Genomic DNA, 13,663 nt, shown 5'->3' with positions numbered 1-13,663 from the left:
CTGTTGTGGAGTGCCTGGAGCTTGGTCACACATCCAAGATACCGAGACCATCCTCTGCATCCTGACCTGGCCTGCCACTGGCCTCGGATGACTGGAAGCAAGAATGAGGCCCATCACTTGGCACAGCTCTGCCTAACTCCAATCCAGTTCACGCACCAGTCGAGACATTGTCCCATGAAATCGTTTGTCCCCTTCGAAATAAAGCATGAAGATGGCCAGAAACCAAACAGATTTGGCCGCCCTCTGGGTGCTTGAATTAGCAAAGTATAGCCCCATCCTCCTCTTTTTATTTTCCAAGTGGGGACAACTTCCTAAATCCTAAAGTTACGTTTCTAATTTTTAAAATTCCTAAAGCATCCAAATGCCAATATCAGGGGTCAAAGAAACCTCTAAAGCATCCAGTTGAACATCTCAGTGGGGTCGTGTCACCCCTGGGTGTGGGGAGGCTCCCGCTTTAACTGACCACAATCAGAGGTTGGATCCTCGGCTCCGAATGATGGCCCAGAGATGGCTTTATTCCTAACAACGTCTGGTTTGCTACCATGCTGACGCAGAGTAAGACTGATGGACTTATTCAATCACATCAGCTCACATTGCTTAATATGTGAATATGCAGCCCATCAGTCCCCTTAAGCATGAGCCTAACTGGAGTGCTGTTGCCTAGGCATCGTGTTCAGGCAACTTGGCCCGTCATTGAGTCGTCTATGACTAGTGGTGCCAGTTTAGAAGTGGAGTCACTCAAGAAGTCAGAGCAATTCCAGTAGCATCTCCTGAGTAGGGACCACCTGGTAGGGGAAAAGTCCACGGGTTTGTACTCAGGCCAGAGCTCCGTCCTAGACCCCCAACTTTAGCGAGGGGAGGACTGTGGGAGCCTTCAAGAGAGGAGACCGTGTTTGACCTGCCATCTTCCCATTGGTGTTCCAGTGGCATCCCTGAGTCACTGACAACAGTATCTGCAAGGGGAGCCACGGACGGAGGATGCAGAGTCACAGTCCCACAGGGAGCCCTGCAAAGAAACCAGAAAAGGACTTGCAGCAACCAGGACTGACGAGTTTCCCTTTGCCACATGTGCTTTCTGAACGCAGGCCCGCTTTCCCCAACACACAGTATTATATCTTTGTGGGAGAGAATGCCACAGGTTTTTAGGGGGAAGTGTTGTACCAAGTGTTCTCAGAGCTATAGCACCCTAGTAAATCCCCCTTTCTCAAGCAGTATTTCAAAATGTTCTTTGAAAACAAAAAGGATGGCGTATTTCAAAAACTACTTAAGATTGGATGATAAAAATTATGATCAGCAGATGCTCTTGGGCCCCATGGATGGGTGCTTGAATTAATGACATTAAAAAATTACCCCTAACTCCTCGGGGTAGCCCTTGGACCCTGAGGATGGGCCCAGCCTTGCTCCAAGACCAAGACTCCTCTGTGCGTTTAGTAGTTAGGAAACCTCCAAATTTGTATGTACTGTATGTACTCAGTACATATACAGACTAAAATCTAGGCAAAAAGTTACAACAAATAAATGAACAGATATGAACTTTAAAACAGAAATGGGCATTTCCTATTCGGACCTTCCTGTTTTTCTTCCTTAGCACTGTCTGGAGATGAAGCTGCCTGCCCTTCCCACTTCCCGGTGCAATCAAGGCAAGGAAGAGGCAGCCCTGAACAAACAAGCACTGCCCCTACTTCTCAGTCGTCACTCTCGCCCCAAGTGCCTTCTCTTTGGCACTTTCAGACTCCAGGAGTTTCTACAGCCCTCAGAGGTGAGCCAGAAACCTTCTCTCTTAGTTCCTGTTGGCTCCAGGACATGCTATTTCCATCCTGTGGCTCAGCTTCTACTTCCTCCTGGACTCTGCTGTGCCCCTTAGGCCATCCCTCTGCATTGGGGGTACCTCCACCTACAAGAGCAGGACTGTCTCCAAGGCCTGCAGGCCCCTCCCAGAGTAGTCCTGTGCCCTGGGACTCTGGGAAATAAATCCAACGGAAACAGGACAGAAGCCCCTGAGGGGCTTCCATTTTGGATTTGTGTCCCTGCAGCACATGGGAGTTGCCTAATGAATGCCTGAGGAGTGATTGCTTCAGTTTACATCTCAGGGAAATGAAGGAGAAAAGTAATGAGCTCTAAGGTTTCCTGCCATTCCCACAGCAGAGATTTGGGGTATTTTGTGTGACTAGCATTGCCAGAGCTACAATTTGGGTGGGCTGCCGGGACGGACTCTGGCCTTAATTAACCCTGTTCTGTCTTCAACATTGTCTTTGCTTCTGCCTTGGAGCCGATACACAGCCCCGATAGTGAGGCAGAAGGTAAGGGTTAAAGGAAGCTTCTCTTGGGAGTTCAGTTTAAGCTTTTCCTTTTGTGCCAATGTTGCAGGCAGTTCTGATACACATCACTGCACCGCATCGGCAGGGAGAGTGTCCCTCACCCACGCCTCCGGTGCCCTTCGGGCCTCTGGTAAATGACCTGAGGTATCTCATGGGCTCGCATAACTGGGGCAGCTAGACGCCACAAAAAGAAGCAGAAGGTGGTCTCTGCCCTCAAGGAGCTTCCAGTCCGATGAGAGAGACAGCGGGCCAACGAGGCAGATTCAAGATAAATAAGAAATAATTAACAGAGGGAAGATGTATAAAGTATTTTAGTCATCCTCAAAGTGTTCTGTCAGTCTCACTTGGTATTAGTCATTTCTGGAAGCAGACGGTCACTTCTGAAGTAGTTCTCTTTTTATACGTAGTCAATCTTCTATCAGGCTGTGATAGTGAGGAAGTCCGAGATACCCATTGCCCATGAGTTTGGAGTCTTGATGGTGCCAAAATCAAAAGGACTCCTCCCTCCACGTGGTGGGAGGTGCTTTCTTTCCTTAGCACCTTTCTCTCTCCCTTCTTTTCAAGGCCAGTATGGGCTACCTTGCTGCCCTCCCAGAGAAATGAGAAAACAATGACCTATTTCCACTCACTAACTAACTTCCATGCTTTAATTGGAAGCATCTAGTCTTAAGGATTGTTCTTTCTTCTCAAATAAACTCTCATCTCCATTAACTGTTTCTATTAGCCCCCAGCCCACTTGCAAGTGGCAGAACCCAAAGTAGGTCTACAAATCCTCTTCCCTTCTCTTCCTCCTCTTTTATTCCCTATCTCTCTACAAATATTCAACAAAGTAGAATTGGCATAAATAATTTTAATAAGTATCTATTTTAATGCCATGAAATGCATTATGCATGCATATATAATGCATGAAATGCATAAGAAGAAACCAGAACAATTCCTCTTAAAGTGCTAATAAATCTAATGTCAGTTGCTTAAATTGTAGTTGGTGAGGGGGTCTAAACTCCCCTCATCCTAGTCCATGGAGAATTTTAGTGAAGGTAGATAAGAGGATTATCAGTCTCTATTCTCATTAGTGGGAACTCCAAAAGAGTTTTATCATAAAACACCTATTTCTTGATGTCTGATAGACATTCAGAGACCTTTGGCTATATTTTCTCTCCATCTCAATAGACCCCAGAACTTGGATCTCCTTGTTATGTAGGAATTAAAAATTATTATTGGTTTGATGAGAATATATGAAAATCATAAATAATATAGTGGTCATCAATCTAAAGAATTATTGCTCAAAGTCAAAATGACTTTTAATAGCTTTTATTTATAAAAGAGGTGGAAAGAGTGAAAGTAAAGAAAAACAGAAAGGTAAAGAAAACATTTAGCCTATCTATCTAAATATTTCTCCAGTGCTTAACTTAGCCAGGACTTGTTGACCTTCAGCCAGAATTAAACACTCTCCAGAAGACAGGAAAGGAAAGCCAGCTATTCACTCATCCAAGTTCTCTCCAAGAGGTAGGTCCAGATGATGGCTTGAGCTGAAGATGACTCCTAAGGCCAACTTTTTCTTGTAGCTGTAATAAGGAGATTTTTGGAGGGAAAGGGAAAGGGAAGGTTAACAGATGGATCACACTAATAATATATATATGGTTTATTAAACCAAATAGGGATAAGGGGAATCAGGGAGTGACTTATCTCTAACCATCCAGAGTTTAACACACTAAGGTTTCTAATCTAAGCTTAATCTAACTAACTAAAAGGTAAACAAAAGATAAAGTCCAAAAGAAGCCTAGATTCTCACAAACTCCAGAGTCCTTGGTAGGGTCAGACTGAAAAATCCAGATGTAGTATGGTCCTTACAAGATCCAGGAAGGGAGGAAGTTCACACCCTACTCATAACTATCCGCCAGTGTGAAAGGAGAACACACACTCAACTTTTTCTTGAAGATAATCCAAGTCAGGCATCTTCAAAGATGATTTCTTCAGGGAGACTCTTTGACACACAGTCTCTCTGTCTGAATCCCAGCTTGAAAGAGACAGTTGTCAGTTCCCCCCAACTGTCTTAGAATTCTGACCCAGCCAGCTCTGTAGAATCTTGGTTTGAGGGCTGTCAATCCACTTTGCAAACTTCAGCTACAAAGACCATTTCCTTTTTGATGCTGACCCCCTTCTTGAAGCTGACTCTTTCCTTGAAGTCCACTTCCTTCTTGAAGCTGCTCCTCTAGTTCCATAAATTCAAGGCCTTTTATGGTGGCTTCTATCCCCTTTCCCTCTTCACAGGGGCCAATCACAGTTTCCAAATTGCCTAGACACTACAGTGTCTGTGGGATCCACTTCTCACCTTCTGGAGGGGTAAGTTCTCATCAAAAGGGTTCACATATTCCTGGTTAATTGAGTTTCTGAGGGTGTGAATTCTCTAAGTGATTTGCAAGCTCCTCCACCTAGTTCAAGCTTTTGTTGATTCAATCAAAGGGTAGACAAAGGAGAGTTAATCCTGTCTTCATAATCTAATGAGGTACTAAGTAGAGGTACTTAAGTTAATGTTAACCAAGTGTTAGCTCAAAATAGACAAAGAGAATAAAGGATTCCCTTTCACAAGTGTAAACTCAGAAAAGACAAAGAGAACAAATAATTTCCCTGTGATCCTTTGGGAGACTAATCTCTCCAATGGATCATTTGACATAATCAGCTAAAGATTTTCTAACTATAGGTACATACAATATTGTACCTTCTAAAAGGAAACTACAATAGAGATAAGAGGGAAATAAGAGAGAAAGAGAAAGCAAGCTAATGTTTGCTAAGTGCAATGACAACAAGCCAATTTGGGGGCAGTCCCAATTGGCATAAGAGTTTGCATTCAAAATAAATGTGTTACAACCCCACACAGTTCAATCAGTTATGCTCCATGGTTTATTCTGGGTCTTCTGATGCTATGGAGGTTTTTTCAGGCATCTTCATGGAGACTTCTTCAAATAATTCATCTTCTAGATTCAAAGAGGTATCAGAGCTCCCTTTCCTGAAGTGTTTATTTTTTCTCAAACAAAATTTTAAGTCTTAGATTTTTATGAAAATATATACAGTTACAGTGAACAAGAGGAAAACCTTCATTGAGACCACACCTCAACCAAACATTGTAACAAGTTTTACATTTATTTATTTGCTTAAAACATTAAAATTCCCATGTATAAGGATCTAAGCTAGGAGTTCTTCCTGGTCTCCAACTAGTGCTATATCACCATCCTTTCTCATCATCCTCATTATCAAAAATCCCTCTTTCTCCTCAGTCAGGGAAGCCTGGTCACTCTTCTAAAACCATCAAGAAATGAAACACTTCCATAAGAAAACTGATGGTACTCTGTTCCCTCCTAGGATCCCAGTCTTTACTAATCTCTGGAAGGATTAGATTTAAAATTGGAAGTGACTTTATAAGTGTGAAATGTGGTGTTTTGTTTTGGTTTTTTTGAAACCCTGAGTTTGCCCTTTGTCCTTTAGGAACTTGCTTTGGGGAAAGCCCCAGACTGACCTGACTGACCTTACCTCCTGACTGAACAATAGACTTTGAGATACTTAATGATCCCAGTTTAGATAAGATTAGTAGACAATCAGGCCTTAGGTACCCTTTTTGTTTTAAAAGTTTATTGACATCAATCAGAGACTCCTCCCTGGTAGTGCAGCCCCTGGCTGGAAGCATTTTTTTGTAGCTAGTGTAAAGCATCTGCCTCTTCCTGTCATTCAAGCTAATCAATCATATTTCCCTGCCCTTTGTTCCCCCAAAAGGTATATACAACCCCTAAATTCTGTTACTCTTTAGAGAACCATCTTTGGTCGTACATTCTCTGAGTTCCAGAGTCCCAGAGCTTTGACTCTGTGTGGTATTTAGCTCTTGACTTGGTGTGGTGGCCAAATATTAAGAACTTTTCTCTTATCCTGATTAAAGATTTGGTTTTTATGACAACTTTAGTGGTTCTGTGTTTTTCCAAGTCAACAAAGACTATCGAGTCCAAACCTCTCATTTTACAGATGAGAAAACCAAGGCATGAAGAAGTTAGTTGACTTATTTTGGGTCACATAGTGTCTAAAACTCAGTCCTCCAGAGTCCAAGTTCAGTTCCCTCTCCACTAGATTTGATTAATAGACTGTTGACTGGGAAAAAACACAGAACTATTAAATAGTCAAATTCACTCTTTAATCAAGGGCAAAAGGGGTTCAGTGCTAGTAGGCCTCAACAACAGAGCTTTGCACCACACACCACTGCACAGATTGATCTCTGGCTGCTCTGGTCACTGACCCCTGTGAGTGCCACCACACTAGATGACATCTACAGGGAACAAAAGAATTTGGGGAATCTCTATACCATTTGGGGAATCCAGGGGCAGGGAAAGATGATTGACATTGCTATAGCTACAAGGAAAATGGGAGTGTTCAAACTACACTGACAGGATACAATCCAGTTTGGGAAAGGAATCATAGCTAGAGGCTATTATGTAAGAGAAGGGGCTACTTACAATGGATACTAAAGGATGGTTCCTGCTCAGGTGTGGGTCTTCTTGGGAAAGGGTCTGATACAATAGTGGAGTCTACCTAAAACAGAGAGGGTCCTTAGCATATGCTTAGTCCCACTCAACTAGGATTGTCATTCCCCTGAGGGTCCCCCACTCAGTCTGAAACTGCTAGCCTGGGATTCCCTTCAGGGTAGATTCCCGTGGGAACAGGGAACAAGGACAAGCTTTGGGGTCTCCAACCTATAAACTAGTCCTTAAACTTGGGGTTCATCAGATCCCACTAGGCCACAAGTTTGGGATTCCTGGATTCCATGTTGACAATACTTAACCATTATAGAAGCTTACTAGTCAGATTGTTACAGATCGTATTTTTAGAAACTTTCCCATTTTCTAAAGGCTAGTTTATTTTTCTCAAACTTTAAAATCTTGACTGATCTATTAAGATTGACACACCATGGAGGGAGTTCTAAAGAGTATAAATATATACCAAATACTGTGTACTGTCTATACTACAATCTTCAAACATGAACTGTCAATTATTACTTTTGTCATATATTTCAGCTCTTTTAAGAAAATTGTACCATACTCTTCAAAAGGGTTAATCAACAGATGGTCAAAAAACAAAAGGAGGCAAATATATGACTCAACATTTAAGAGTTCAAATTGCTGAATTGAAGGCAAATGTTACGAAAAGACAAGGGATCATTACAGCATATAAGGAAATTACAGATATAACAGATAAAATGAATGGAAAACAGATGCAATATAATTCCCTGAATCATCCTGTTCCCTCATTAACAGTTATTTATAGGTATTCAGAGCCTCAGGCTCTCAGCTTCTGTGACTCTGCCCAGATGTCCCACTGAGACCTCAGTGCATTTATAATATTATATTCATATACAATGGAAAGTCAGATGGTGTCTATCAGTACATCAGTGGATGAGGTCAGATGAAAGAACTTTGATTGAATCTTTGTTATCTGGTTCTGGAAATCTTCAGAGGACATTACATTAAAATGCTGCTAGAATAAAATGAAGAAGAGGGGAAGAAAAAGAAGGCTATGTCCTCTTTCTCTGCCAACTATCTTTTGTCATCCTGGAATACACTGGATTTGTGCATATTGCCCATATTGTGCTTTTGCCAAAATTAACAGAGTGATCAGTCATAAGATTGACTTTTCAGTCTGAATCATGCAACTGAGTTAGCCCTCAAATTTGATCTCACATATGACTAGACAATTATCTCCAGTTATTATGCTTAATTTTGGTTGGATATTGTGATCTACATGAAGACCCAGAACCCTGGGAAAAGCCTGCTTTCAACCTAGGAAGGAGATCTGATGGAGGAGAAGGAGCATGAGAGTTCCTTTCAAGTAGCTACAAATCTGTCATGTGAAAGGCAGATTAGACTTGCTCTCCTTGATCCTGAAGAGCAAGAAAGTTGGAAATTTCAGTGTCAGGAAAAGAAAATTCCCATCTATTAGAGCTGCCCCAACATGGATGACCTTGGGATGACTTTCCCATCATTTAAAGGTCTTTCAAATGAAGTGTTATGGGGGTAGATGTGTACCCCTGGGGTTCAGGAAGGATACCTTTTGCAAGAATGCAAGACTCCAAAATTTAGCTTAAGAACAAAAAAAGAGATTTATTAATTTAGAAAGTAATGTTGAAAATGGCCAGGAGGATAGCAAGGTGGAACAGCAAGATGGGGAGCAGTTCCCTGGGAGGACAGCATGAATGGAAAGGCTGTTCCCCTGAATGACATCAGTTCTGAGGTTTATATACTTTTTACAACAGATGCTATGCCCTGGTGGGGACATGACTTAGAGTGGTAAGCCCTCAGGCATTTGGTGGGGTGAGGTGGTCATCTGACTAGGGTCTGCCTAGAGGCATAAAGATTCATTTCTTTGTCCATCTTAAGTCTAGAGGACTTTCAAAGGTAGATAGTCATCTCAGGACCCTGGGGGAGAGGGGGTGTCATTGGGTGTTTCCAGGTTCAGAATCATGAGGATGGAAGGGAGCATGGGAGTTTCCCTGATAATAGTTTGCCTGCATTTCTGGGGTACAGTGCCCATGTCAAAAGGATGGATGATCACTTATCAGGGCATGGGAGAAGAGATTTCTGTTTCTGTGTGTTGAACCAGATGCCTCTGAGATCTCTTCCAAGGCTAGAACTCTATGACTCACATAGAACATTTAAAATTTATATGTGTCTATTAAGCATGCCAGATACAAAATTCAGCTACAAATACCCATCTGCTCCAAAGATTTATAGAACATTGACTATAGCATGTCAATTTGAAATCTGGAGACCCCAAGTTTGCCTTTGCCCTATGAGAATTCACCCCAAGGGAGGTCTCAGACTCAGGAGTTTCAAACTAAACAATAGACCTCAAAGCAATTGATAATCACAGCTGAAGTGGGACTAGCAAACCTAATCAAATGTTAAGTACCCTTTTGTCCTGGTAGTTTCTCCCATTGTATCAAAGTCCATATAGCCATTCCACATAGTGCTGACCAGCATATGGGAAGAGGAAGACATGCCCCCAGAACTCAGAGATGCCTCCATCTTAGCCCTATACAAGAACAAAGGTGCATGAGCAGCCTGTGACAACTACAGAGGCATCTCACTACTCTCCACTGCCGGAAAGATCCTCGCCCGTGTTATACTCAACAGACTCCTGTCATCTGTTTCAGAGAAGAACCTGCCTGAATCACAATGTGGCTTCCAACCAGATCGCAGCACCATCGACATGGTCTTCACAGTGAGGCAAATGCAGGAAAAATGCCTTGAGCAGAACCTGAGTCTCTACATTGTCTTCATAGACCTGACAAAGGCGTTCAACACAGTGAAAAGGGAAGCATTGTAGGTGATCCTCAGCAAGCTTGGTTGCCCAGCAAAATTCATCAAACTGATCCAGCTCTTTCATGTCGACATGACAAGGGAAGTCCTGTCTGGTGGAGAGACATCTAATCACTTCAACATCTCCAATGGCGTGAAACAAGGCGGTGTCCTAGCTCTGGTACTCTTCAACCTATTTTTCACCCAAGTATTATGATATGCTGTGATGGATCTAGACCTGGGCATCTACATCAAATACCGACTGGATGGCTCACTATTCGACCTTCGTCGCCTGACCACAAAAACAAAGACAACAGAGAGGCTCATCCTGGAAGCTCTCTTCGCAGATGACTGCTCTCATGGCCCACCAAGAAAATCATCTCCAAACCATTTTGGACAGGTTCTCCACCGCAACAAAACTGTTTGGCCTGACGATCAGCCTCAGCAAAACAGAGGTGCTCTTCCAACCTGCACCAGGGAGGCCAACGAACCAGACGTGCATTACAATCGACGGCACGCAGCTTTCTAACGTCAACACTTTCAAGTACCTGGGCAGCACCATCGCCAACGACGGGTCCCTAGACCACAAGATCAATGCCAGGATCCAAAAGGCCAGCCAGGCACTCGGGCGGCTGGGCTGCAAAGTCCTCCAACACAGAGGTGTAAGCACTGCAACGAAGCTCAAAGTGTACAACGCAGTGGTCCTCAGCTCACTCCTGTACGGTGTGAGACATGGACACTGTACCGGAAGCACATGAAACAGCTGGAGCAATTCCACCAACCCTCCCTCCTGTCAATCATGAGGATCCGATGGCAGGACCGAATCACCAACCAGGAAGTCCTCGACAGAGCCAACTCCACCAGCATCGAAGTCCTGGTCCTCAAGACCCAGCTACGATGGTCTGGACACGTCATCCGCATGGACCCACAGCAAATACCAAGACAGGTATTCTATGGTGAACGGCCAGCTGGACTCGGGAAACAAGGCTGACCAAAGAAAAGATACAAGGATCAGCTAAAGTCCAACCTGAAGTGGGCTGGCATGACACCAAAGCAACTAGAACTCGCTGCCTCAGACAGAAGCAGCTGGCGAACCCACATTCACCATGCTGCCGCCACCTTTGAAGATGAGCGACGTCAACGTCTTGCAGCTGTGTGTGAACGCCAACACCAGGCCACAGCCGCACCTCCCGTAACAACTGGCGTCCCAGGCCCCATGTGCCACAAACTGTGTGCCTCAGCCTTTGGACTCCAAAGCCACATGAGGGTACACCGTAGGTGAAACTGCACAAAGACAATTGTCATTCTCGGTCACCAAGAGACTACTACTACTATCAAAGTCCTCTTCCAGGTAGCCCAACCTTTGGTTGCATCTTTCCCCTTTGTATATGTTGTAAAGCATCAGCCTCTCCCTGATAATCCTGACTTGGTCTTCTCATTTCTTTGTAGCCATTTATAAAGGCAATCAATCATTCTTCCTTGTCCCCAGTTCCCTGGGAGGTATATAAATTCCCCATATTCTTTGGTGCTTCAGAGGATAATCTAGCTTGGCGATCCCCTTTGAGATACTGTTGCCAGAGTGCCAGAGCCTTTGGCTCTATGTGGTTTGAGGTACTTGACTCTGTGTGGCTGCTGTATATTGAACACTATCTATCTCCTGATTAAAGACTTGGTTTTTCTGACTACTTTAGTAGTTCTGTGTTTTTCCCAGGTTAAAAAAACATATCAGCATTTTCCTATCCCAGGCATTTGGTTCTAAATCAGACTCGGGCAATAATTTATTTCAGCCTTTCTCTCTTGACCTTTTAGAAAAGAAATGTACACAATGAAGAATGGCATTCAATCAAGAATGCAGGAATGCCTCATTATTGGGCTATCTGAACAGATCTACTATGTGTAGGTCATCAGTTTGCAAAGATATGGAAAAAAGGAAGTTGCCTTCCTTTCAATAATAGCAGTTTTTAGTGACAGTAATGACAGTCCATGTTTCCAAGAGCAAAGGCAAGATGGGTCCACCTAGAAATTTATAGGCCCCATCTAGCTAAGGAAAAGTTATTAGATAACCTGGTAGAAACCATGGGGATGTAGACTCTAAATGATCACTCTAGTGCAAATATTAATAATATGGAAATAAGTCTTGATCAATGACACAAGTAAAACCCAGTGGAATTGCTTATTGGCTACAGGAGGGAATAGGAGGAGGGAAGGGAAAGAACATGAATCATGTAACCATGGAAAAATATTCTAAATTAATTTAATTAAATAAAATTTTTCAAATAAAAAAAATCATTTTCTGTGCATTTTTGTATATGTTTTTCCATTTGGCCAATTATACTTTTAAAGAAGTTCTTCTCTTTATTGATTTTTATGCCTTTTTTTAACAATTGACTATATAAATGGAGATTTTGAACCTTAGACTTCATTCCCCAAAAGTCCTTGGTATTTCCCAGAATTCCCTATAATCTCTCCTGCGTCTCCACGTTGATGATATCACGATTGGTATTTAACTGGCAGTAATGCCTCTCTCTTTCTCTCTCCCTCTCTCTCTCTCCCTCTCTCTCTCCCTCCCTCCCTCTATCTCTCTCTCTCTCTCTCTCCCTCTCTCTCTCTCTCTCTCTCTCCCTCTCTCTCTCTCTCTTCCCCCCCCCCCCCCTCTCTCCTTGCATGATGTAGCATTAGCAGTGATGGTGGTACAGTGGGGAAAATTTGAAAATGGCTAACCAGCCATGGGTACATGGTTTTTATTTTGTATCCTCTTTATTCCTTGATTTCTAATGATCCTTAATAAACCTCATAAAATATAATATTTTATTATTAGAGATATAATTTGTTTTTTTACAGTTTTTTTGGCAACCACAAGTCAGATGAGAACTTCTCGTTTTTTTTAAGATAGCCTAGATAATTTTTTTAAGCCACATTTCTCCTTCCAAGGCTTTTCACCCACTCCATCCACCCACCCACCCTTGCAAAGCCCCTTCTCCTGATTCAGCTCGCTCCTGCTGCCCGCTCCTGCCTCCAGCCTTCCACTCCTGACCTTCTTGACCCAGATCACTCACCTGGCACCGGCCCTGGCCCCAGCAACTCTACTCCTGATTAGGCCCCAGCCTCCAACCCAGATAACTCGTCCAAACCGAGGCCCAGCCCCAGGATCCAGGCTGCTGGTAGCTGCCACTGTGTCTTTGGAATCACAAACCAGCTAGTAAAAACTGGGGTGTTCTTTTCTTAGGCAACAATTAGCCTCCATGTGGCAGGGAACCTGGAGGGGGGGAGGGAATAAGATGAAGGAAGATACTCTTCATGCTTGATTACAAGCATGGCTTATTCTATGAAAGAGCAGTACATTACCTATTTCAAACAGCTTTCAGCTTTAGGATTTTTTTTTTTTTTTGGTGAATGCACTGCTCCTTTTACTTATCTTACCTGAGATTCAGGGGAGAAATTCATCTCCCTGCAACTCTTTGCCATTTGGGCTTGCCCAGTTTGAGATTCCTAAAATCCATGTTCTCTCTCACTATGGGAGATACCACAGTACTGACAATAGGGATCTGAATTTTTTATGAGTAACCACAAGTACTCTTTTCTGCCTTGTAATTGTGACCAGGGTCCCCTGCACCCCTGTGACCACAAGTATTGGTGTTTGCTAATGCTCCTCCACACCCTGAGACTGTGCCCCTAGACTGCAATTTGTTTCTTCATGTGGGCAATGCAACAAGAGTCTTGCAGCCAAAGCCAGCAAAGGAATTCCTATAATCTCCTTCTGACACCTTTTACTGTCTGTGAAAGCTCCAGAAGCCGTTGCTGCTCATTTAACTGCCCCCAAGGCCTATTGCCTTAGTGGAACCTGCATTAGTGTGCTGCTTTCACTCCACTTCCACCCCAGTTCTCTTGTGCCAACCTTCAAAGTTGTTTTGGCCTGAAGAATTATTTCACATCATCTTTTGGTGGGGTATGGTGCTCCAGAATTCATTTTGAGGTATTATATCATAGTTTTTTGGAAGGTAATTTGGTAGA

General features: G+C 43.2%; 1 long non-coding RNA gene across 1 annotated transcript; it reads right to left on the bottom strand.

The window, feature by feature from the left end:
- Positions 1 to 3,613: 3,613 nt before the first annotated feature.
- On the bottom strand, positions 3,614 to 4,376 carry LOC130455259 (uncharacterized). The gene is made up of 2 exons (XR_008913179.1): positions 4,245 to 4,376; positions 3,614 to 3,883 (listed from the first exon to the last, which is right to left on the bottom strand). It is a non-coding gene; the product is annotated as an uncharacterized LOC130455259 (long non-coding RNA).
- Between the last annotated feature and the right edge of the window lie 9,287 nt (positions 4,377 to 13,663).

Source organism: Monodelphis domestica, chromosome 6 (genome assembly GCF_027887165.1).
Source record: "Monodelphis domestica isolate mMonDom1 chromosome 6, mMonDom1.pri, whole genome shotgun sequence".
In the NCBI taxonomy this organism is placed as follows: Eukaryota; Metazoa; Chordata; class Mammalia; order Didelphimorphia; family Didelphidae; genus Monodelphis; species Monodelphis domestica.
Note: the sequence above shows the minus strand (reverse complement) of the source record. Positions and strands in the feature narration are given on the sequence as shown.